This window comes from Mesoplodon densirostris, chromosome 17 (assembly GCF_025265405.1).
Source record: "Mesoplodon densirostris isolate mMesDen1 chromosome 17, mMesDen1 primary haplotype, whole genome shotgun sequence".
Classification (NCBI taxonomy): Eukaryota; Metazoa; Chordata; class Mammalia; order Artiodactyla; family Ziphiidae; genus Mesoplodon; species Mesoplodon densirostris.
The window spans coordinates 67,920,391-67,942,465 of record NC_082677.1 but is presented as its reverse complement, the minus strand read 5'-3'; the positions used below and the strand labels follow the sequence as shown (position 1 = coordinate 67,942,465).

Genomic DNA, 22,075 nt, shown 5'->3' with positions numbered 1-22,075 from the left:
TTTAACATAGGGAAAAAATGTCAATCTCCCCTTTACAGTTTCTTTGTTTTGCTTGGAAAGACCTGCCCATTTCAAGATCTTTTTTTAAAACTCTGTGTTAGGGCTTCCCTGGTGGTGCAGTGGTTGAGAGTCCGCCTGCCGATGCGGGGGACACGGGTTCGTGCCCCGGTCCGGGAGGATCCCACATGCCGCGGAGCGGCTGGGCCCATGAGCCATGGCCGCTGAGCCTGCGCGTCCGGAGCCTGTGCTCCTCAACGGGAGAGGCCACGACGGTGAGAGGCCCGGGTACCACAAAAAATAAATAAATAAAATAAAAATAAATAAAAGTCTGTGTTAACACAGATAAATGATGAAAACTAGGAACATGTGATTCTGATAAAGAAGAATACTGAAGGGGGCCCTTTCTACCAAAGAGTGTAATATTTTGGCTTTAAAATGGGCCCTACATGGATAAGTCTTGAAGTTGGGAGATGGGTATTTGGGGGAATCATGATATCATTATTTCTGTATATATTTGACTTCCCAAAGTAAAAAAGTTTCTGAAAAAAAAGAACAGTAGGCGGAAAAGCCGTTTTGTCCCATTCATTCACATTCAGCAACTGTTATCTACTGTGTGCTGAATACTGGGAGTATTTTGTCAATAAAGGCACCAGATCTCGGAACTTACATTTTTCACATAAGAGGCACATGTTAATGTCATGGCTGAGGACACCAACTCCTGCCTGGCTTCAACACCTGGCTCTGCCACATACTGGCTGGGTGATTTTGGACTTTTTAATTTAAAACATGTGGGATAATAACCGTGTCTACCTGATAGGGTTTTGGGGAGGCTTGAATGGGAAAACGCAGGAAAATTCCTTTGCGTGGTACTTAGCATTTTGTAAACGCTCAAGTGTAAACTCTGAGGAAGAGGATACAGTAACTTCAGTCAAGCCAGGGCCACGGGAGAGGAGCAGGTGCTGAGAGCTGTGTGGAGTGGGGTCATGACCTCGCCTGGGCTGCTTAAGTAGGGCTGGGAGAACTGGTCAGAGGAGCAGACTTCTGAGTGGAGATGTGAGACGTGGAAAACACGTCTCTTAATCAAAAGTGCCCTCCTTTGTGGCGAAATGAGGAGGGCAAGGTGACAGCAGAGAAAGGGCCCAGGTGAGGGCTTGGCGACTGGAGGAAGCAGGTTTGACTTTGTCTTAGTTTCCTGGTGCTGCCAGAGCAAGTGCCACCAACTCCGTGGCCAGAAACCACCCCGATTGGTTGTCCTGTTCTTCAGGCCAAGAGTCCAGCTGGGTGTCACTGGGCTGAAATTAGGGGCTGTGTCCCCCCTGGAGGCTCTAGAGGAGAATGTGTTTTCTTGACTCTGCATCTCCCGCTTGAGAGGGAGCAAGCACCGCTGCGTCCCTCGGACACCCCCTCCCGCCCCGGCCCCCGCCCGCTCACGGTTCCCTGCACCCAGCCAGGAAAGCGGCTGGGTAGTTCTGGTGATGGAACTGCTCTGTATGGTTACAGGAATCAGTCAACTGTAAAACTCATAGAATTATACAACAAAAAAGGTCATTTTACTTTATATAAATTCAAATAATAATAATAATACAGAATGAAAGCATGAGAGCATGCAACTATTGTAAAACACTGAGTTAAAAATAGAAGGTAGACATCAGAATAAGAGCATTCTGAATTAAGCTAAGATGGCACACATCCACTATTATTATTAAAGGAGACTTCAGCAAGATACAAACCAAAGACAATGAAAGAGCTTTGTTTTGACCTTGCTTTGAAAAAATCAGCCGCACAGGCTATTTTAGACAACTGGGGAAATATGAATACAGCATATTAAGGATTTTTTGTTCATTGTTAGGTAAGATTGTAGTTATTTAAAAACCTAAACTTTTGGGCTTCCCTGGTGGTGCAGTGGTTAACAATCCACCTGCCAATGCAAGGAAGCACAGGTTCAAACCCTGGTCCGGGAAGATCCCACATGCCACAGAGCAACTAAGCCCGTGCGCCACAACTACGGAGCCTGCACTCTAGAGCCCGCGAGCCACAACTACTGAGCCCACCTGCCGCAACTACTGAAGCCCACGCGCCTAGAGCCTGTGCTCCTCAACAAGAGAAGCCACTGCAATGAGAAGCCCACGCACCACAATGAAGAGTAGCCTCCGCTCGCCGCAACTAGAGAAAGCCCACGTGCAGCAACGAAGACCCAATGCAGCCAAAAATTAATAATAAATAAATAAATAAATTTATTTAAAAAATAAAAACTAAACTTTTAAGTAAAATTCAGTACCAAAATATTTAGGGGTGAAATGACATAGTTTCAGGTATTCAGAATTCTCCAGAAGCATGCAAATGGACAAAAACTCAAAAAACAAAGAAAGGAGGGCAAATGCAACAAGTATGGCAAACCCAGGATGGTGCATGGATCCTGATGCTGTGTGAGTACACGAGGGCTTACTGTGCTCTGCTTTTGAAAAGGGCTGGAAACGTTTATAATAAAATGACAAGAAAAAAGAAACCAGTGCCTTATTTTTCATAAATGCTCCGAAGAATGCCATCTAACTGTTCTTTATTCATTTAGAAGATATTCTAATTTCCCCTCACAGCTTTTATTAGGCTTTTATAATCTGCATCTAACTTTACAGAAAACCAAATCAAGGGAGAAAGAGTAATTCAAAGCAGTTGTGATTCTTCTCAAAAATAAGGGCTTAAAGAATGCTTTTCTTTCTTTTTTTTTTTTTTTTTTTTTTTTGGTGGCACGCGGGCCTCTCACTGTTGTGGCCTCTCCCGTTGCGGAGCACAGGCTCTGGACGCACAGGCTCAGCGGCCATGGCTCACGGGCCCAGCCGCTCTGCGGCATGTGGGATCCTCCCAGACCGGGGCACAAACCCACGTCCCCTGCATCGGCAGGCGGACTCCCAACCACTGCGCCACCAGGGAAGCCCAAGAATGCTTTTCAGAACTCATTTAATGCTCATAAATTATTAAGACCATCATGAGATATAGAAATATTAATAATTTTCATTAATTTATCTGCTATATCCTCCTAAGTGCAGATGACAATGGCAGGAAGGGGTAATTAACGCTCAAATATTTTAAATAAATTGAATGTTACTGAATTAAATTTATATATCTTATAAATATTTTTGGTTTTCTGGTGATGTTCTACATTTAAATATGTTAAATATTCTATATTGGGAAATAAGTAAATTAAAACCATATTATTTTATATAGATAAGGTCTTTCTTGACTCTCACCAGCTGACATATCATAGTTGGCAGAGGATTACAGAATAGTGTCTGGGTACACGATCCATTTTGCGGTGATCCATTGTATCACCGCGTACATATGTATTTTGTGCATGTCTCCTTCCTGTTTTACCGTTAGCACCGTGATTGCTCTTCCCGTCAGTTTTATGCTGGATTACATTGATGGGTGAATAGTTAATGACACGAGAGCAGATGGACATAAACAGAGAGTAATTTCTTTGAATGCCTGTTAGCTGTGGTGAACACTGTTGTAGTTTAAAAATGGACTGCTTCCATATGTCTGAGGCCGTAGGAAAAGCTTGCGTTTCAATCCCTTTTTCCTATTAAAGCATGTCGAGCTCAAGGAAGAAAACCATTTGAAATTTGTGAAATAAAGCTCATACATCTCCCTTTGGCTGATTTAGGGACCATGGTCACTGGTCACTGTTGCTTGAAAGTGTGGAGTTGACTCCTGGACTAATTTCCAGTATGTCCCTGCTGTTGTCGTCACCTCACCGCTAGCATTAGGTGAAACTGTGGAGTCTCAGCGTGGACAAGGCCATTGCTGAGGGAGGGCCTATCTTTAAATTCAAGTCTCGCCCATTAGCTGCTGTGGTTTGAGCTTCCAGTGGGTAGTATTATCGTTTAAAATGAGTGGACATTACTGTCATCTAATTGGAAGAATGGTGTCCATATAGGTTTTGCTTTGTGACTAGAACCTCTCTGCTTTTGCTTCTGAAAAGTTGCTGGAGGGTTAGGCCTATTGACAGACCTTCCCTTGTGACATAGGGCATCAGAAAGAAAAGCCGAGCCTGACAGACGAAGGGAGAGGTGGCCAGAGGGCTTGAGGACAGGTGGCCAGATGGGCTTGAGGTTGCTGTGGTCTAAAGCCTTGGAGGCCAAATACTAGGAAAATTCGGTTCAAAATGTAAACAAAAGGCATGGGTTTCTATGGTTAAGTCATTTTGGTTTAAAACTAGCATATGGGGACTTCCCTGGTGGCACAGTGGTTAAGAATCCGCCTGCCAATGCAGGGGACGCAAGTTTGATCCCTGGTCCGGGAAGATCCCACATGTCGTTGAGCAACTAAGCCCGTGTGCCACAACTACAGACCCCCGTGCACCACAACTACTGAAGCCCGTGCGCCTAGACCCCATGCTCCGCAACAAGAGAAGCTGTCGCAGTGAGAAGCCCGCGCACCACGACAAAGAGTAGCCCCCGCTCGCCACAACTAGAGAAAGCCTGCACGCAGCAACGAAGACCCAATGTAGCCCAAAAAACCCACAAAAAACTAATATGAATTGGCCCTTACATCAATTAGGATTGGAGTAAGTCAAAAATACTGAAGGATTAGTAAGGATGTTGCCTCCATTGGACCCAGGTCTTTGTTTTAAGAGTTGTTACGGATGTTCTTTAAATTTGATGCTTGTTGACATTCATTAAGTCTTAGGTATATTTTTTTTGGAGGAGGGTTGGAGGAAGGCATAATGGAAATGTATTGGGGCTTTAAGTCCAGGGTTTGGAACACCAGGCTAATACACCTCCTGCCCCCTGGTGGCAGCGTATTAAATAGTGCAGTTCAGAGGTGAGGAATTCTGGAGAGCTTAAGTCCACTGTATTGATAGAAGTGGATGGTAGAGGGAGCCAGGAGATGGTTTCTCTTTCCACCTCTTATAATTTCTACCTGTACTTATGATCTTAGGCAAATAATTTAGTTCGGTTAAGTCTAGATTTCACTTTATTCTACTTTAAAAAGTAATTTCTAAAGTTTCTTCCTATTTTAACGTCTTAAAATTCTCCAATGGTAATGACAAATAATATTTAGTGAAAGATATCAAGTTCCACTTTTTCCTTTACCAGCTGAATTTTTAAAAATCCAAGATATTTATTCAAGAAAGCGGACTCCAGAACAACTCCTGAGTACGGATTTGGCTCTGGACTGCAGGCTGCATAGATCTATCTGCAGCACAGTCCATAATGAATCAGCATGATGACCCTGTGTTATTATGAGCACCTACAAGGTGCATCATTTAAAAATTAATTTTCTTATATTTAATAGTGGTTAAAAAAACATAAAATTTACCATCATATTTAGTGTACAGTTCAGTAGTGTTAAGTATAGTCACGTTGTTGTACAACAGATCTCCGGAACTATTTCATCCTGCAAAACTGCAACTCTGTACCCACTAAATGACAACTCCCCGCTCCTTTCTCTCTGCAGCCCTCAGCAACCATCATTCTTCTTTGTCTCTATGTATTTGATGACTCTGGGTACCTGGTATAAGTGGAATCACACAGTATTTGTCTTCTTATGACTCACTTATTTCACTTAGTATAATGTCCTCAAGGTTCATCCATGTTGTAGCATGTGCCGGGAGTCCTTTCCGTTTTTATTCTTTTTTTTTTTTTTTTGCGGTACGCAGGCCTCTCACTGTTGTGGCCTCTCCCGTTGCGGAGCACAGGCTCTGGATGCGCAGGCTCAGCGGCCATGGCTCACGGGCCCAGCCGCTCCGCGACATGTGGGATCTTCCCGGACCGGGGCACGAACCCGTGTCCCCTGCATCGGCAGGTGGACTCTCAACCACTGCGCCACCAGGGAAGCCCAGTCCTTTTCTTTTTAAGGCTGAATATCATATGTAGAGACCACATTTGTTTATTTGTTCATCTGTTGATGAACACTTGGGTGGCTTCCACCTCTTAGCTATTATAATATTATTATAATTATCTTTATAATTATATATTATATTACTAATGCAGAGAGGTTTTATTTATACAATTTCTTTTCTGTGTATAAAAGGTCAAACTTCATTATAAAGAACACCATTCAACCACGCTAGATAACTAGGATATGGCTTTTTGTGTGGATAAGTTAAAAAGGAGCTAACGTCTGTTGGACACAAGCTCTGTGCCAGGCACTTATATATCTGTGATACATTCTGTTGTTTAGTCCTTATAATAATTCTGTAATTTACCCTCTCTCAGAAGGGGACCAATACTTATTAAAATCACCACGTGCCAGAATTTTGATATATATTACCTCATATAATCCTCATACGTCAGTCCTTGAGGTGGGCATTATTATCCCCTTTTTAAAAAGTATTTATTTATTTATTTGGTTGCACTGGGTCTTAGTTCCAGCAGGCGGGCTCCTTAGTTGTGGCTCCAGGGCTCCTTAGTTGCGGCAGGCCAGCTCCTTAGTTGCGGCTTGTGGGCTCCTTTATTGCAGCATGCAAGCTCTTAGTTGCAGCATGCATGTGGGATCTAGTTCCCTGACCAGGGATTGAACACGGGCCCCCGGCATTGGGAGCACGGAGTCTTATCCACTGCGCCACCAGGGAAGCCCTATCCCCATTTTTTAGGTGGCGTTAACTGAGGTTCAGAGGGATGGAACACCTTGAACGAGGTTTCACCACTAAAGGCAGCAGGGTTTCACCTGATTGGAAATGAAACATGTCCAGTTCAAAAGCATGTGTCCTTCAGCCTACACCCTGCTCCCCCGCTGCCTGGAGTAACACCTACACCTGTGATCCAAAGGATGTGGGAACAGTATCAAGAAATTACACTGCTGTCCGAATTTATAAGTAGAGAAACTTCTATAGTGTCTTCCCATTAAATAAACAGCCTTGGGCTTCCCTGGTGGCGCAGTGGTTGAGAGTCCGCCTGCCGAAGCAGGGGACACGGGTTCGTGCCCTGGTCCGGGAAGATCCCATATGCTGCAGAGCGACTGGGCCTGTGAGCCATGGCCGCTGAGCCTGCGCGTCCGGAGCCTGTGCTCCGCAACAGGAGAGGCCACAGCAGTGAGAGGCCCGTGTACCGCAAAAAGATAAAATAAAATAAAATAAAAATAAAATAAAATAAACAGCCCTTTGGGTTTTCCTTGCAGAGATTCAGATGAATCTGAATCTGAAACACAACAAGCCTGGCCTCCCGGCTGATTTTGCAGTCTGCCTAGTACTTCCAAAAGAGTGGTTCTCATGTCCAGTCCCCCCATTCCTGAGGTTATTTTTCGCTTTCTCCCTTTGGCTTGGTGGCGAGCCGGGACCGTTTTCGCTGCTGTGAGCTGCCACCTCTCTTGAATGCTGTGGTGTTTGGGGCCGGAGCTTTGATCTGCTCCCTGCATAGTGAGCAGGAGGGGGTCCTCAACTGTCCTTGTAGATGGTGGTTTTCTTGGGGACTCAGCAAGCTCTTGGAGAGGCCCAGTGCAACATTTCCTCACGTAGGGGAATACAGATACAGACGGATAATTGAACAACTGGCAAGCTTGATGGTAAATGAGATTTTTACCTAGTTTCAAAGTATCTCCTTATGAAATTTTCATCAACTTGTGTCAGGCGGGGCTTGGGGGAGAATAACTTCACCGTGAAGCTGGGAGCAGCCTGGCAGTCACCATTTTCGCTGGGTGACCGGAGTGAGTGTCATCAATGACGGGACAGATTGGAGTCATGTGCCATCCAATAGGCAGTGAGAAGAGCACAGCATCATTTCCAGAAGATTCCTGCTGAAGATGGGTGACCTGAATCTAACCATGAGGCAAAGCCGGAAAAAAACAAGTTGAGGAACAGAAACAGGTGGCCTGAAATCATTAAAAGAGCATGAAAATCAAAGTCAAAGAAAGACCGAGGGATCGTTTCAGGTTGGAGGAGATTGAAGGACAAGACGAGGAACGCATTTGGAATTCTGCACGGGGTCCTTCGCTGTAAAGAACATCACTGGACAAGTGACAGAACTTGACAGGGGTCTGAGAGAGGGTGGTCAAGTGCCTGCGCTGATGTCCTGCTGTTGAGGGCTGTGGCGTGGGTGTATGAGGGGGTCCTGGTGGGGAACGGACATGAACACATGGCGGGAGGGCCGTCAGGTTGGCAGCTCTCCTAGCAAACGTCTCCTGGATGCCCGCCCTGTCTCTTGTCCGAGGGCTGAAGGCTGAGTGTCTGGGCCTCCTAGCAGATGGGGAGACAGACCTGGTGGACCTGCGATGAAGGCAAAGGGGCTGCCTGTTCTGGGGTCAGTTCTGCCCCCGAGGGAGGGTGTTTGAGGTGACCTGGCAACCTTGCAGGCTGAGTGGAATTTTGCACACGGAGGCCTGAGGAGTGGCCGGAGGCAGTGGCAGCCTTGTGAGCAGAGCGGGGCACAGGTCGCACCCCCAGGGCAGTGTGAGGCCTGGCCTGGATGAGGCGGGGAGAGACGGGTCTGGACGGTGAGCCAGCGCGAAGAGCCTTGGACTTGACCCTTCGGACGTGTTACCTGTAGCTGCGGAACAGATGACCCCAGCATCGGTGGCTGCAAACAACAGACACCCTCCCACGGTTGGGGGTGAGACTCACTGGGTAGCTCCGGCCCTGCTGGTGGGGCTGGGGTCTCTGGGGGCTGACCTGGGCGCGTCTGAGCTCGCTCACGAGACAGCCAGCAGGCCTTGGGCCCTTTCCGTCTGTCTTGGGAGACCTCAGCTCCTCTCCACGTGGCAAGGGTCCCGCGTACTTCTGCGAATTTAACCTTGTGGTGGGGCCTGTGAGGCAGGCAAGATGGGAGTTTGCTCCCAGTGAGGCTGAGTGAGGTCACCCAGGGGCTGCCCCGGACCCAGTCCCTTTGAAGCCCGCTGCCGCATACGGCCAGGAAGACGCCCCAGGCAGCAAGGCTCCGTTTCCGCTGTCTTCTCAGGGCAGGGAGACTCTGGAGGGTGATCTTTTGAGCAGAACTAATAATTTTTTATTTGTTGTTTATGTCATTCAGAATAACTCTACTACCTGTGGCCTGAAGGTTTGTGTCCCCCCAAGGTTCATATGTTGAAATCCTAACCTCCAGTGCGTGTGATGGTTATTTGGATCTTGGGCCTTAGGGAGGTGATTATGTCACTAGGTTGGGGCCCTTATGTATGGGATTAGTGCCCTTATAAAGGGACCCCAGGGAGCTCCCTGGCCCCTTTTGCCAGGTGAGGACACAGTGAGAAGATGCCCTCTGTGAACCAGAAGGTGGGCCCTCACTAAACACTGAATCTGCAGGTGCCTTAATCTCAGACTTCTCAGCCTCCAGAGCTGTGAGAAATAAATGTTTGTGGTTTATAAGTCATTCCGTTCATGGTAATTTTGTTATAGCAGCCCGAGCAGACTCAGACAGACTCCATTTGCTGGGTGCCTGCACGTGGAAGGCTCCGAGCTGGATGCTCTCCCGTGCTGTCACCCTTCTCTGTGACGTACGGCTGAGCGATTGGGCAGAGAAGGAGGTGACAGAGGCCCAGAGGTTCTGTCATCTGCCAGCGTTGCTGCCTGGGCCTGTCTGATCCCGAAGCCAGTCCCCCCCACCCCGGCACCGCTTCTGCCACCTGGGGCCCCAGGTGGAGGTGTGAACAGCATCCTCGGGCAGCACCGTGGCTGAGTTCTTCTAAGTAAGGGGATGTTGACACACAGATTTGCTTTTCTTTTGACAATAGCAAAAGAGGACCACGTGGAGCCTGCACTGTGCACGTTTCAAAATCACATTGTTCGGGTGTTCGTATCACCCGGGAAGAGAGGCCTCGTGTCTCAGAAGAGCCCTCAGTGGCGAGACAGGCTCCCAACTGGGTCAGGAATGGGAGGAGTGAGGCAAGAGGTGGGTCTTACCTCTTAACAACAATCAGGAATGAGCAGCTCACTGGGGCAGCTTGTAACTAATAGGGAACTTTTGCGTGTATGAGAAAAAGAAAACCAGTAAAACAGAGTTCAAGGAAGTTTAGATAATTAATGGTGAGTTCAAGGAGGTTTAGATAAGCAATGGTGAGTTAATAAGAGAAATATAACTTGAAATACTGAAACTGAGAGATAAAAGTGTCCCAGGAATATTAACGTTTAATGAGACATAGGTGAGTATAGCCAAGGGCTCACCAATGAGTGTGGAGTCGAAAGTCAGGGAGGGAAGAGAGGACTGTTTCTTGGGACGGGGTAGATGAGACCGTGCATGACTGATGGGGTCTGGAGGCGTGTGCTTGGGATGAAATGACCCCCACGATGCCGAGCCCTGGAGGAGATGGGGGAGGGGTGCAGCCTGGGCCGTGGAGATATTCTGGATATCAAAGATTTCTCCACATACACATCAGTCTTGCTAGATCACATTTCCTGGTTCTTTAGAAAATAACTTCGTTGTACTTTAGGACACTCTGTCCCAGGACCACACTTAAACATAAACAGAAAACTTGGACAGGAGTCTAGCAAAACAAAGATCTATTATGTGAAATGGAAATGCCTATAACAAACAGAACCAAAAACGCAGGCAAGCCAAAGGGATCTAATGGGGTCAAGTGATGCTGGCAGGTGAAGTGGTTGTGAGTCTTTAACTGGGAGGGTCATCTGGGGAGAACAGTAGAGACAGGCATGGTCAGCAGGCCTTGCAGGTTCTTGCTTGATGTCCTGGGGACGTTTTCTTCCTGAGGGCCTGGCTGAGGAAGGGGTTTTCACCCAGCCGGGAAGTGCGATGCCGCACAGGCTGGAACTTGACTCCAGGGTGATTCACGTTGTCTCTGGAAATGGACTTCAGTGAAGCTCCCCTGGGTAGCAGCTAAAAGAGAAAAGGCTTCTCAGCCATCTTCATTCACATTGGAGCAGAGAGGAATGGGTGGGTCACTTTGGCAAAGAAAAGGCCTAAAGTTTATGGAGTACGAATGTTTTACAAGAAGCAAGTAAAATGGTGGATAAAAGGACTTTGTTCGGGCTTCCCTGGTGGCGCAGTGGTTGAGAGTCCGCCTGCCGATGCAGGGGACACGGGTTCGTGCCCCGGTCCGGGAAGATCCCACATGCCGTAGAGCGGCTGGGCCCGTGAGCCATGGCCGCTGAGCCTGTGCGTCCGGAGCCTGTGCTCCACAACGGGAGAGGCCACAACAGTGAGAGGCCCGCGTACCGCAAAAAAAAAAAAAAAAAAAAAAAAGGACTTTGTTCAAATGCTGATGTTTGATAGCCTTTAAAAAATAGATAGGCTTTATTGATTTGCATGTGATAAAATATACCCATTTAATATTTCAAGTTTAATGAATTTTTTAAAATTTCAATGAATGTTTATAAATGTATGTACTCATGGAATCACTACCATAATCAGATATGGAACATTTCCATCCACCCAGAAAGTACCTCATGCCCCTTTGCGTCAGTTTTCTCTCCCCTGTGCTCAGCCCCCAGCAGCCGCAGCTCTGTTTTCTGTCGCTGTGATTTGCTTTTTCCAGAACGTCACTGGAATCATATGGCACGTGGTCTTATGTGTCTGGCTTCTTTCACTCAGCATATGCGTTTCAGATTTATGCATATCATTATATCTACATCCCTCAATTTGTCTATGGATTCTCAAGTTTATGGACATTTGGGTTGTTTCTAACTATTGCCTATTATGAATAGAACTGCTATAAACATTTAGGTATAGGTCTTTATGTGAATATATGAAATCATTTATGGCAGGTGTATTCCCAGGAGTGAGATTGCTAGGTTATATGGTAAAAATATGTTTACTTTTAAGATTGTTTTCTAAAGTGGCTGCACCATTTTGATTCCCAGAAGCCACGTTATAAGAGTTTCAGTTACCCTACATCTTTGCCACCAATACTTGATATTAGCAGTGTTTTCAATTTTGCCCATTCTAGTAGGTGCATGATGGTATACTTTGTGGTTTTTATTTTCATTTCCCTAATGATGATGTTGAGCATCTTTTCGGGTGCTTACTTGAGATTCATGTATCGTTAGTAACGTGTCAGTTTAAATCTTTTGCCCATTTTTAATTGGGTTGTTTTGCTTCTTCCTGAGTTTTAGGAGTTCCTTGTATATTCTGGATACAAGTCATTTATCAGATATGTAGTATTTGTTTTGCAGATAGTTTCTCCCAGTCTGTGTTTGCCTTTTCATGTAATCATGGGTACCTTTTGAGAGCAAACATTTCTGATTTTGATGAAGTCCAGCTTATCCATGTTTTCTTTTTATTTACTTTTTGTTTCCTAATAAAAGGTTTTTCTTCTAGAATTTTAGCTCTTGCAATTGGATACATTTTGAGTTTATTGAAGTATATTTATGTGGTGTGAGATAAGAGTTGTAGTTCTTTTTTTTTTTTTTTGTATATGGGTATCCTATTTTTCAGCACCGTTTGTTTCAAAGACTGTCCATTCACCTTGAATTACCTTGGCACTTTTATCAGAAACAGTTGGCCATACAAGTGTGGGTCTACCTCTGGACTCTATTCTATTCTGATTTATTTTTACCAGTTATTTTTATTGAGATATAAATCACATACCATAAAATTTACCATATCAAAGTGTACAATTCATTGGTTTTTAGTATGTTCACAAAATTGTGCAACCACCAGCACTGTCTAATTTTACATATTCATCACCCCCAAAAGAATATTTCATTGATTTTTTTCCAGCTTTGTTGAGATATAATTGACATATAACATTTTATAAGTTTAAGGTATAATGTGTTGATCTGATACACTTATATATTGCAATATGACTACCATCTTAGTGTCAGCTAACACGTTTATCGTGTCACTTAATTACATTTCTTTTTTGTGGTGACAACATTTAAGATCTACTCTCTTAACAACTTTCAAGTATATAATACAGTATTGTTAACTATATTCACAATGCTGTGTGTTACATCTCCAGAACTTACTTGTCTTCTAACTGGATATTTATATCCTTTGACCAACATCTACCCATTTCCCCCAACCCCCCAGCCCCTGGTAACCACCATTCTACTCACTGTTTCTACAAGGTTGGCTTTTTAAAATTCCACATATAAGTGAGATCATACAATACTTGTCTTTCCTCTGTCTGACTTATTTCACTTAGCATAAGGTCCTTAAGGTCCATGCATGTTGTTGCAAATGGCAGGATTTCCTTCTTTCTCATGGCTAAATAATATTACACACACACACACACACACACACACACACACACACACACACACACACAAAACCTTCTTTATCTGTTCACGTGTTGACAGACACTTAGGTTGTTTCCATATCTTGGCTGTTGTGAAAAATGCTGCAATGAACATGGGAGTGCAGGTATTTCTTCGCTATCCTGTCTTCACTTCCTTTGCATATTTACCCAGAAGTGGAATTACTGGATCTTATGGTAGTTCTATTTTTGACTTTTTGAGGAGGCTCCATATTGTTTTCCATAGTGGCTGAACCAATGTACATTCCTACCAACAGTGTACAAGGGTTCCCTTCTCTCCACATCCTCACTTGTTATCTCTTCTTGATGATAGCCATTCTAACAGGTGTGAGGTGATATCTCATTATGGTTTTGATTTGCATTTCCCTGATGATGAGTGATGTTGAGCACCTTTTCATGTACCTGTTGGCCATCTGTATGCCTTTGGAAAAATGTCTATTCAGTTCCTCTGCCCATTTAAAAATTGGATTTTTGTTGTTGTTGAGTTGTATAAATTCTTTATATATTTTGGATATTAACCCCTTATCAGATATATAGTTTGCAAATATTTTCTCCCCTTCCGTAGGTTGCCTTTTCATTCTGTGGACTGTTTCCTTTGCTGTACAGAAGCTTTTTAGTTTGATGTAGTTCCACTTAACTGATTTTTTGCTTTTGTTGCTTTGTGCTTTTGGTATCATATCTAAAAAACTGTTGCCAAGACCAGCGTCAAGGAGTTTTTGCCCTGTGTTTTCTTGTAGGAGTTATACAGTTTTAGGTCTTATGTTTAAGTCTTTAATCCATTTCAAGTTGATTTTTGTGAGTAGTGTAAGATAAGGGTCCAATATTATTTTTCTGCTTGTGATTATCCAGTTTTCCTAACACCGTTTATTGAAGAGACTATCCTTTCCCAGTTGTGTATTCTTGGCTCCTTGTCAATATTACTTGACAGTATATGCTGGGATTTATTTCCGGGCTCTCAACTGTGTTCCATTTGTCTTTGTGCTTATTTTTATGCCACTACCATACTGTTTTAATTACTGTAGCTTTGTAGTATAGTTTGAAATCAGGCAGTATGATGCTCCCAGTTTTGTTTTTCTTTCTCAGGACAGCTTTGACTACTTGGGGTCTTTTGTGGTTCCATACAGGTTTTAGGATTTTTTTTTTCTATTTCTGTGAAAAATGCCATTGGGACTTTGATAGGGATTCCATTGAATCTACACATAGCTTTGGGAAGAGTGGACTCTTGTGATCCTGTGTATTTCTGTGGAATCAGTTATAATGTCTTTCATTTTATTTACTAGAGTCTTCTCTCTTTTTTTCTTAGTCCAACTAAAGGTTTGTCAATTTTATCTTTTAGAAAGACAGGTTTTAACTTTTGTTGTTCTATTATTTTTCTGGTATCTATTTTATTTATTTTTGCTCTGATCTTTGTTATTCCTTTTTTCTTCAAACTTTGGGTTTAATTTGTTTTTCTTTTCCACATTCCTTGAGGTGTAGAGTTAGTTGTTTGAGATCTTTCTTTTTTCTTACTATAGGCATTTATCACTGTAAACTTAAAACTGCTTTTGCAGTGTCCCATAGATTTTGGTATGTTGTGTTTCCATTTTCATTTATTTGCTTGAAGATTGAAAATTTTTTTCTTTGGATTTCTTTGACTAACTGGTTGTTCAAGAGGGTATTGCTTAATTTCCACATATTTATAAATTTTTCCAGGTTTTGTCTTGTTGTTGCTTTCTAGTTTCATACCACTGTGGTCAGAAAAGATACTTGCTATGATTTCAATCTTCTTAAATTTGTTAAGACTTGTTTTGTGACCTAACATATAATCTATCCTAAAGAAAGTTCCATGTGTGCTTGAGAAGATTGTATATTCTGCCACTGTTGGATGGAATGTTCTATATATGTTTGTTAGTCCATTTGGTCGAATCTGTGGTTCAAGTCCAATGCTTCTTTGTTGATTTTCTGTCTGCATGATCTATCCATTGACGAAAGTGGGGTATTGAAGTCACCTACTATTATTGTGGTTTTGTCTATTTCACCATTCAGATCTGTTCCTATTTGCTTAACATATTTAAGTGCTCCCATGTTGGGTGCATAATATCTTTTTCCATCCCTTCACTTTGAGCTTATGTGTGACCTTAAAGCTGAAGTGAATCTCTTGTAGGTGGCATATAGTTGGGTCTCGTTTTTTTTAATCCCATCCAGGCACTCCATGTCTTTTGATTGGAAAATGCAATCTACATTTTAGGTAATGGTTGGTAGGTAAGCAGTTACTAATGCCATCTTATTGTTTTCTGGCTGTTTTATAGTTCCCTTGTTTCTTTCTTCCTTTCTTGGTGCCTTTCTGTGGTGGTATGCTCCAATTCCTTTCTCTTTATATTTTGTGAATTTACTGTAGGCTTTTGCTTGTGGTTACCATGGGACTCACATAAAACATCTTATAGATGTAACTGTCTATTAGTACTCTGCCATTTAACCTTTGTACCACAGTTAAGTGGTTAACACACCATATTACAGTATTAGAGTGTTCTAAATTGGGCTATGTATTTACTTTTACCAGTGTATTGTATATTTTCATGTGTTTTCATGCTACTGATTAGAGTCTGTTCGTTTCAGCTTGAAGAACTAAAGCATTTCTAATAAGGCAGGTCTAGTGATGAATTCTCTCAGCTTTTGGCTGTTTGGATAATTCCTTATTTTCCCTTCATTTCTTTTTTTTTTTTTTTTAAGAATTTATTTATTTTAGGCTGCGTTGGGTCTTTGCTGCTGCATGTGGGCTTTCTCTAGTTGTAGTGAGCGGGGGCTACTCTTTGTTGTGGTGTTCATGTTTCTCATTGCGGTGGCTTCTCTTGTGGAGCACGGGCTCTAGGCATGCGGGCTTCAGTAGTTGTGGTACGCGGGCTCAGTAGTTGTGGCTCGCGGGCTCTAGAGCACAGGCTCAGTAGTTGTGGCACACGAGCTTAGCTGCTCCGTGGCATGTGGGATCTTCCCGGATCAGGGCTCAAACCCGTGTCCCCTGCATTGGCAAGCAGATTCTTAACCACTGCACCACCAGGGAAGTCCTCTCTTCAATTCTGAAGGATAACTTTGCCAGATAGGGTATTCTTCATTGGCAGGGTTTTTTTTTTTTCCTTTCATCACTTTGAATATATTATTCCACGCTCTCCTGGCCTGTAAGGTTTCTAATGAGAAATACATGATAGCTTATTTGGGTATCCCTTTATAGATTACAATCTCCTTTTCTCTTGCTGCTTTTAGGATTTTCACTTTGTCTTTGATTTTTGACAGTTTCATATAGCGTGTCTTAGAGAAGATCATTTTGGATTGAAATAATGGGGTGATCTATATCTTTATGAATGTGGATGTCCAGATTTTTCCCCCAGGTTTGGGAAGTTCTCAGCCATTATTTCTTTAAATAAGTTTTCTACCCCCTTCTCCCTCTCTTCTCTTTCTGGAACTCCAGTAATTCATATATCAGTCCTTTTGATGGTGTCCTACGATTCTCCTAGGCTCTCTTCTCTGTTTTTCATTCTTTCCTCTTCATTCTCTTCTCACTGGGTTATTTCAAAGTTCCTATCTCACTCACAGATTCTTTCTTCTCTGTGGTCTCTTCTGCTGTTGGTACTCTCTGTTGCAGTTTTCATTTCTTTCTTCGAGTTCTTCAGCTCCAGAATTTCTCTTTGGTTCTTTTTTATAATTTCTGTCTCTCTGTTAATTTTCTCATCTTGTTTGCATATTGTTTTTCTGATTTCAATTTTTTGAATTGCCCTTCTGGGTTTTCTTGTAGCTCACATTCCCTCAGAACAATTATTTTTCATTCTTTATTGAGTAAATTGTAGATCTCCATGTATTTGGATTTGGTTACTGGGAAATTATTGTGATCCTTTGGTGATGTCACATTTCCTTGATTTTTCATGTTCCTTAGAGTTTGTGTTCCTGTTTTCATATTTGGGGTAGCAGTCACCTCCTCCAGTCTTTCCTAACTGCCTTTAGGAGAGATTCTGAAGCTTCCTTACACCTTGTATGAATACACCTGCTCCACACCTCCCGCTTTCCTTTATGGCAGAATTCTTAGGCTTGTGTGTCTTCTCCTGATCTTACAAACAACGCACTAGGCTGGCTGTTGATAGCCTCTCGTTTTCACAAAATAGGTGCTGCAGCTCAAGTTTGTGGTTTCTCCCTAGCCTTCTACCACATCTCGTTCTCAGGAGGATGTAAAGGGAGCTAGCCTGAGAGTGGGAGGAGGTGTGGGTGAGGCACGCGGGGTGCTGGGGGTGCTCGCAGGCCAGTTGGGAGAATCCTTGAGTGAGGCTTCCCCAGGGCTTGTGGACAGGCTTCCTGATGGAGTCCATGATGTAGACAGCCATGAATGACCTCCGAGAATCTAAGCGGCTCTTCCTCCCATCTGCTCCCTGCCTCCAGTCATGGAGCCCCTGATTTAATACTCTGGATTCTGTGAGAGAGAAATGAGCCTCTTTGGCTGTGTCCCTACAGCTGGGGAAGCTGGGTGCTCACTCACCCTCTCCCTTTTCCCCAGGGGAGAAATCATGGGCTGAGAAGGTCTTGTTTAGCCATGAGTGTTCCACCTTGGGGGAGGGGTGATGCTGGCGTAGTCAAGCTGTTCCTCTGACGTGACCAGTGTGTCCAAACACATTGTTTTCTGCTCTGGTGGCGTGCTGGCACCTCTCCTCTGGGAACCTGGATTACACCAGGGCTCTCTCATCCGTGGGTGATTGCCCAGGTCAGTGTTCTCCAGGTGCTCCGAGATGGCGGCTGAGTGGGGCTGGAGCTACTCACAGGTTCCTGCTGGTTCCACAGCCCCTATTACCTGATGTGCAGGTGGGCAAGACTCCACCTGAGTCCCTTGGCGAATGGCGCTGGATCCCACAGCTCCCACAGAGGTGCTTTTGTTTGTGGATGGATGCTAATTTTTGTTGTTGGCGGGGGGGTGGGGTGGACAAAATTGAGGGACATCTTGTGACTCAGTACAACGTTGATCTTGATGTCTATAATTTCTCTAATTCCACAGTCTTCTGTGTACAGCTCTATAGTAAGTATTGAAATACAAGCTTTGTTCAGCTTTTTCAATATTGTTTTCGCTATTCTGTTTGCTACTTTGAGCTTTTATATACGTTTTAGAATCAGCTCATCAATTTCTACCAAAAAAAACCCAATAAAAAAACCCAGAACCTACTGTGACTTTCATTAAGATTATGTTGAATCTATAATTCAATTTGGGGAGAATTACCATTTTTACAATATTGAGTTCTGATCCATGAAAACATGGTATATCTCTCCACTTGCTATATATTTCTCTCAACAGTGTTTTAAATTTTTAGCTACAGGTCGTGCACATATTTTGTTAATCTCCATAAGTATTTCAGATTTTTTGGTGCTATTGCAAATGATACTGGATTTTAAAATTTCAAGTTCCCACTTTTTTGGGGAGGGGGCGGGTACACGGGCCTCTCACTGTTGTGGCCTCTCCCATTGCGGAGCACAGACTCCGGATGCGCAGGCTCAGCGGCCATGGCTCACAGGCCCAGCCGCTCCGCGGCATGTGGGATCTTCCCGGACGGGGGCACCAACCCATGTCCCCTGCATCGGCAGGCAGACTCTCAACCACTGCGCCACCAGGGAAGCCCCTCAAATTCCCACTTTTTAATATATTTTATATTTTAAAATATACTAGTTCTCTGGTAGTATACACAAATACAGTTGATTTTCACATATGGATCCTGTGGCCTAAGACTCTGCTAAATTCACTTATTAGTTCCAGTAGCTTTTTTGTCTGTTTTTAGGATTTTCTATACAATCATGTCAATTGCAAACAAAGGTAGTTTTATTTCTTCCTCAGGTGTATGCCTTTTATTCTTTTCTTCTTTATTACCCTGGCTAGGCTGCACTATCCCATGTTGAATAGAAGTAGGGAGAGTGGAATCACTGCCTTGTTTCCAATCTGAAGGGGGAAGTGTTTGATTATGCGCCATTAAAAAGGGTGTTAGCTGTAGGTTTTTCATAGATGCTGTTTATCAGATTGAGGAAGTTCTATTCCTAGTTTGCTGGTAATTTTTATCATGAATTGTTGAATTTTGTCAAATAACTTGTCCTGCATCTATTGAGATCATTGTAAGGTTTTTCTGTTCGAATCTGTTAATATGGTGATTCGTTGATTAGTTTTGAAATATTAAACTTACATTCCTTGGATGAAACAGTCCTTGGTACTGATGTATGATCCTTTTTATATATTGCTGGATTTGATTTGCTAATATTTATTTGTTCAGGACTTTTTTGCATTTATGTTCGTAAGAGGTATCTGGCCTGTAGTTTTCTTTTCTATGAATGTCTTTATTTGGTTTTGTTATTAGGGTAATATTGACCTCATAAAAGGAGTTGTGAAGTATTCCTTCCTCTTCTGTTCTCTGGAAAAGTTTATTTAATATTGGCATTATTTATTCCTTAAATGTTTGGTAGAATTCACCAGTGAAGCCATCTATCTCTCTGAGTAAAAGTTATAGAAAAGTTATAGTTATTTTTTCTTTAGTGAGCTTTGGTAGTTTGTGCCTTTAATGGAACTTTTCCACTTTAAGTTGTAAAACTTACTGGTATAAAGTTGTTCACTGTTTTCCCTTATTACCCTTTAATGTTTGTAATATGTATAGCGATGTCCTGTCTTTGATTTCTTATGTTGGCAATTCATATTTTCTCTCTATTTTGGCAAGGGGCATAAAGGTAGAGCAACTAGTACAATGATTCTCATATATCTATCACCCAGAGTCAATAATGATCAACATTTTGCCACATATGCTTCATTGATCCTTTTTTTTTAACTTGAATATTTTATTTATTTATTTTTAAAAGATGCTTTATTTTTTTCGTTTGTTTTTGTTTTTTTGGCTGCATTGGGTCTTTGTTGTGGTGCGTGGACTTCTCATTGCAGTGGCTTCTCTTGTTGTGGAGCATGGGCTCTAAGCATGTGGGCTTCAGTAGTTGCAGCACGTGGGCTCAGTAGTCGCGGCACGCAGGCCCTAGAGCGCACGGGCTTCATTAGTTGTGGCGCACGGGCTCAGTAGTTGGCGGCGTGCGGACTCTAGAGCGCAGGCTCAGTAGTTGTGGCGTATGGGCTTAGTTGCTCCATGGCAAGTGGGATCCTCCTGGACCAGGGATCCAATCCATGCCCACTCTATTGGCAGGTGGATTCTTAACCCCTGCACCACCAGGCAAGTCCCTACTTGAAGTGTTTTAAAGTCCTACACATTATGATATTTCACAACCCCCAGATACTTCCATATGCATCTCTTAAAAGTAAGTTTTTTTTTAATAGAACCATATGCCATTATCCATTCCTAAAAATATTAACTGTGATTCCTTGGTGTCATCTTTTACCTAGGCATATGCCTATAGGATTTTCCTGATTGTCTCAGAAATGTCATTTTATAGTTGATATGTTCAAATCAGAATCCAGACAAGGTCCACACCTTACCCAGGGCTGTTATGTATCTTAGGTCTCTTAATCCAGGGCAAATCACCCTTACTTTTATTTTTTATTTTTTTATTTTAATTAATTAATTAATTAATTAATTAATTTTGGCTGCGTTGGGTCTTCATTGCTGCGCACAGGCTTTCTCTAGTTGCGGTGAGCAGGGTCTACTCTTCGTCGTGGTGTGCGGGCTTCTCGTTCCAGTGGCTTCTCTTGTTGTGGAGCATGGGCTCTAGACACTCGGGCGTCAGTAGTTGCGGCACGTGGGCTCAGTAGTTGTGGCTTGCAGCCCTGGAACGTGGGCTCAGTAGTTGTGGCGCACGGGCTTAGTTGCTCTGCGGCATGTGGGATCTTCCCGGACCAGGGATGGAACCCATGTCCCCTGCATTGGCCGGTGGAATCTTAACCACTGCGCCACCAGGGAATTCCCACCCTTACTTTCAAAAAAATTTCTCCCACAGAATGTTTCACATTCTGGGTTTATCTGTTTGCTTCCAGTTGGTATCATTTGACTCTTCCATGATAGGAGTTTCTTCAAGCTGAGAGTAACTGTGATATGCCTTGGAGCCTCCGTTCCCCTGGGGATCCCTCCTTAGCTCTTATGCCCTGGAGGGGTGTGGAGTAGGGGCATCTCCCATTTCACGGCCTGGGGAACATCTGCTTCTCTGTCCAGCTCAGGCCAGGCCACTTCTATGAAGCCTGGGTCTCCCTCACCTCTGACCTCCACTAACTTACGTGTAGCACTTAATTATGTATCTTTGTTTTGTACGCTCTGGTTTTCCTGTGTGTTTTAAGTCTTGTCCTCACAAATCTGTTCTCTACTCTGTTACTGTATGTGTTCTTTAAATGTAATGTAATATTTTATGAAAGCATAACACACATCAGAGAAGTGTAGAAATCAGATAGCCTGATGGATTTTCATAACTGGAGCACACCCATGCACCCAGCCCCTAGATCAGGTGTCCTCATGACCTTCCAGGCATCGCTTTCCTCCTAGCGGTAACCTCTGTCCTGACATCCAGCAGCAGAGATTAGTCGGGCTGTGATTTACCTCTGTGTAAATACAATCATGGGAGTTCCCTGGCAGTCCAGTGGTTAGGACTTGGTGGTTTCACTGCCACGGGCCTGGGTTCAATCCCTGGTCAGGGAACTAAGATCCCGCAAGCCTCACGGTGCAGCCAAAAAAATGAATGAACTCATTCATTTTTTTTTTAAAGTAAATGTATAATCACTCAGTATGTGCTGTTTTTGTCTGCCTCTCACTCAGCATTGCTTTGAGGTTTATGCGTGTTACACAGAACAGCCTTGTCCGTTCTCATTGCTGTAGCATTTTTCTCAGTTTACCGCTGTTCATTAGCCCACTTTACTGTTGAGGGACATTTAGGTGGTGTCTGGTTTTGGGCCATTCTAAATGGTGCTGACCGGAATATTCTCGTGTCTTTCTGGTGAACGTGCGTCCGCCTTTCTGCGGCGCCT

At 43.5% G+C, this 22,075-nt stretch overlaps 1 protein-coding gene across 7 annotated transcripts in view; it reads left to right on the top strand.

Annotated features, from left to right (window-relative positions):
- Nucleotides 1-22,075, top strand: part of GGACT (gamma-glutamylamine cyclotransferase) — a 46,754-nt gene that overhangs the window by 5,273 nt on the left and 19,406 nt on the right. Inside the window, exon 1 of one of the 7 annotated variants that reach the window (XM_060080290.1) lies at nt 174-272. The exons of the other annotated variants lie outside the window; for them this stretch is intronic. The gene's annotated coding sequence lies outside the window, so the exon portion shown is untranslated. Of the gene's footprint in view, nt 1-173; nt 273-22,075 lie in introns of those variants that run through there. 7 annotated transcript variants of the gene reach the window in all.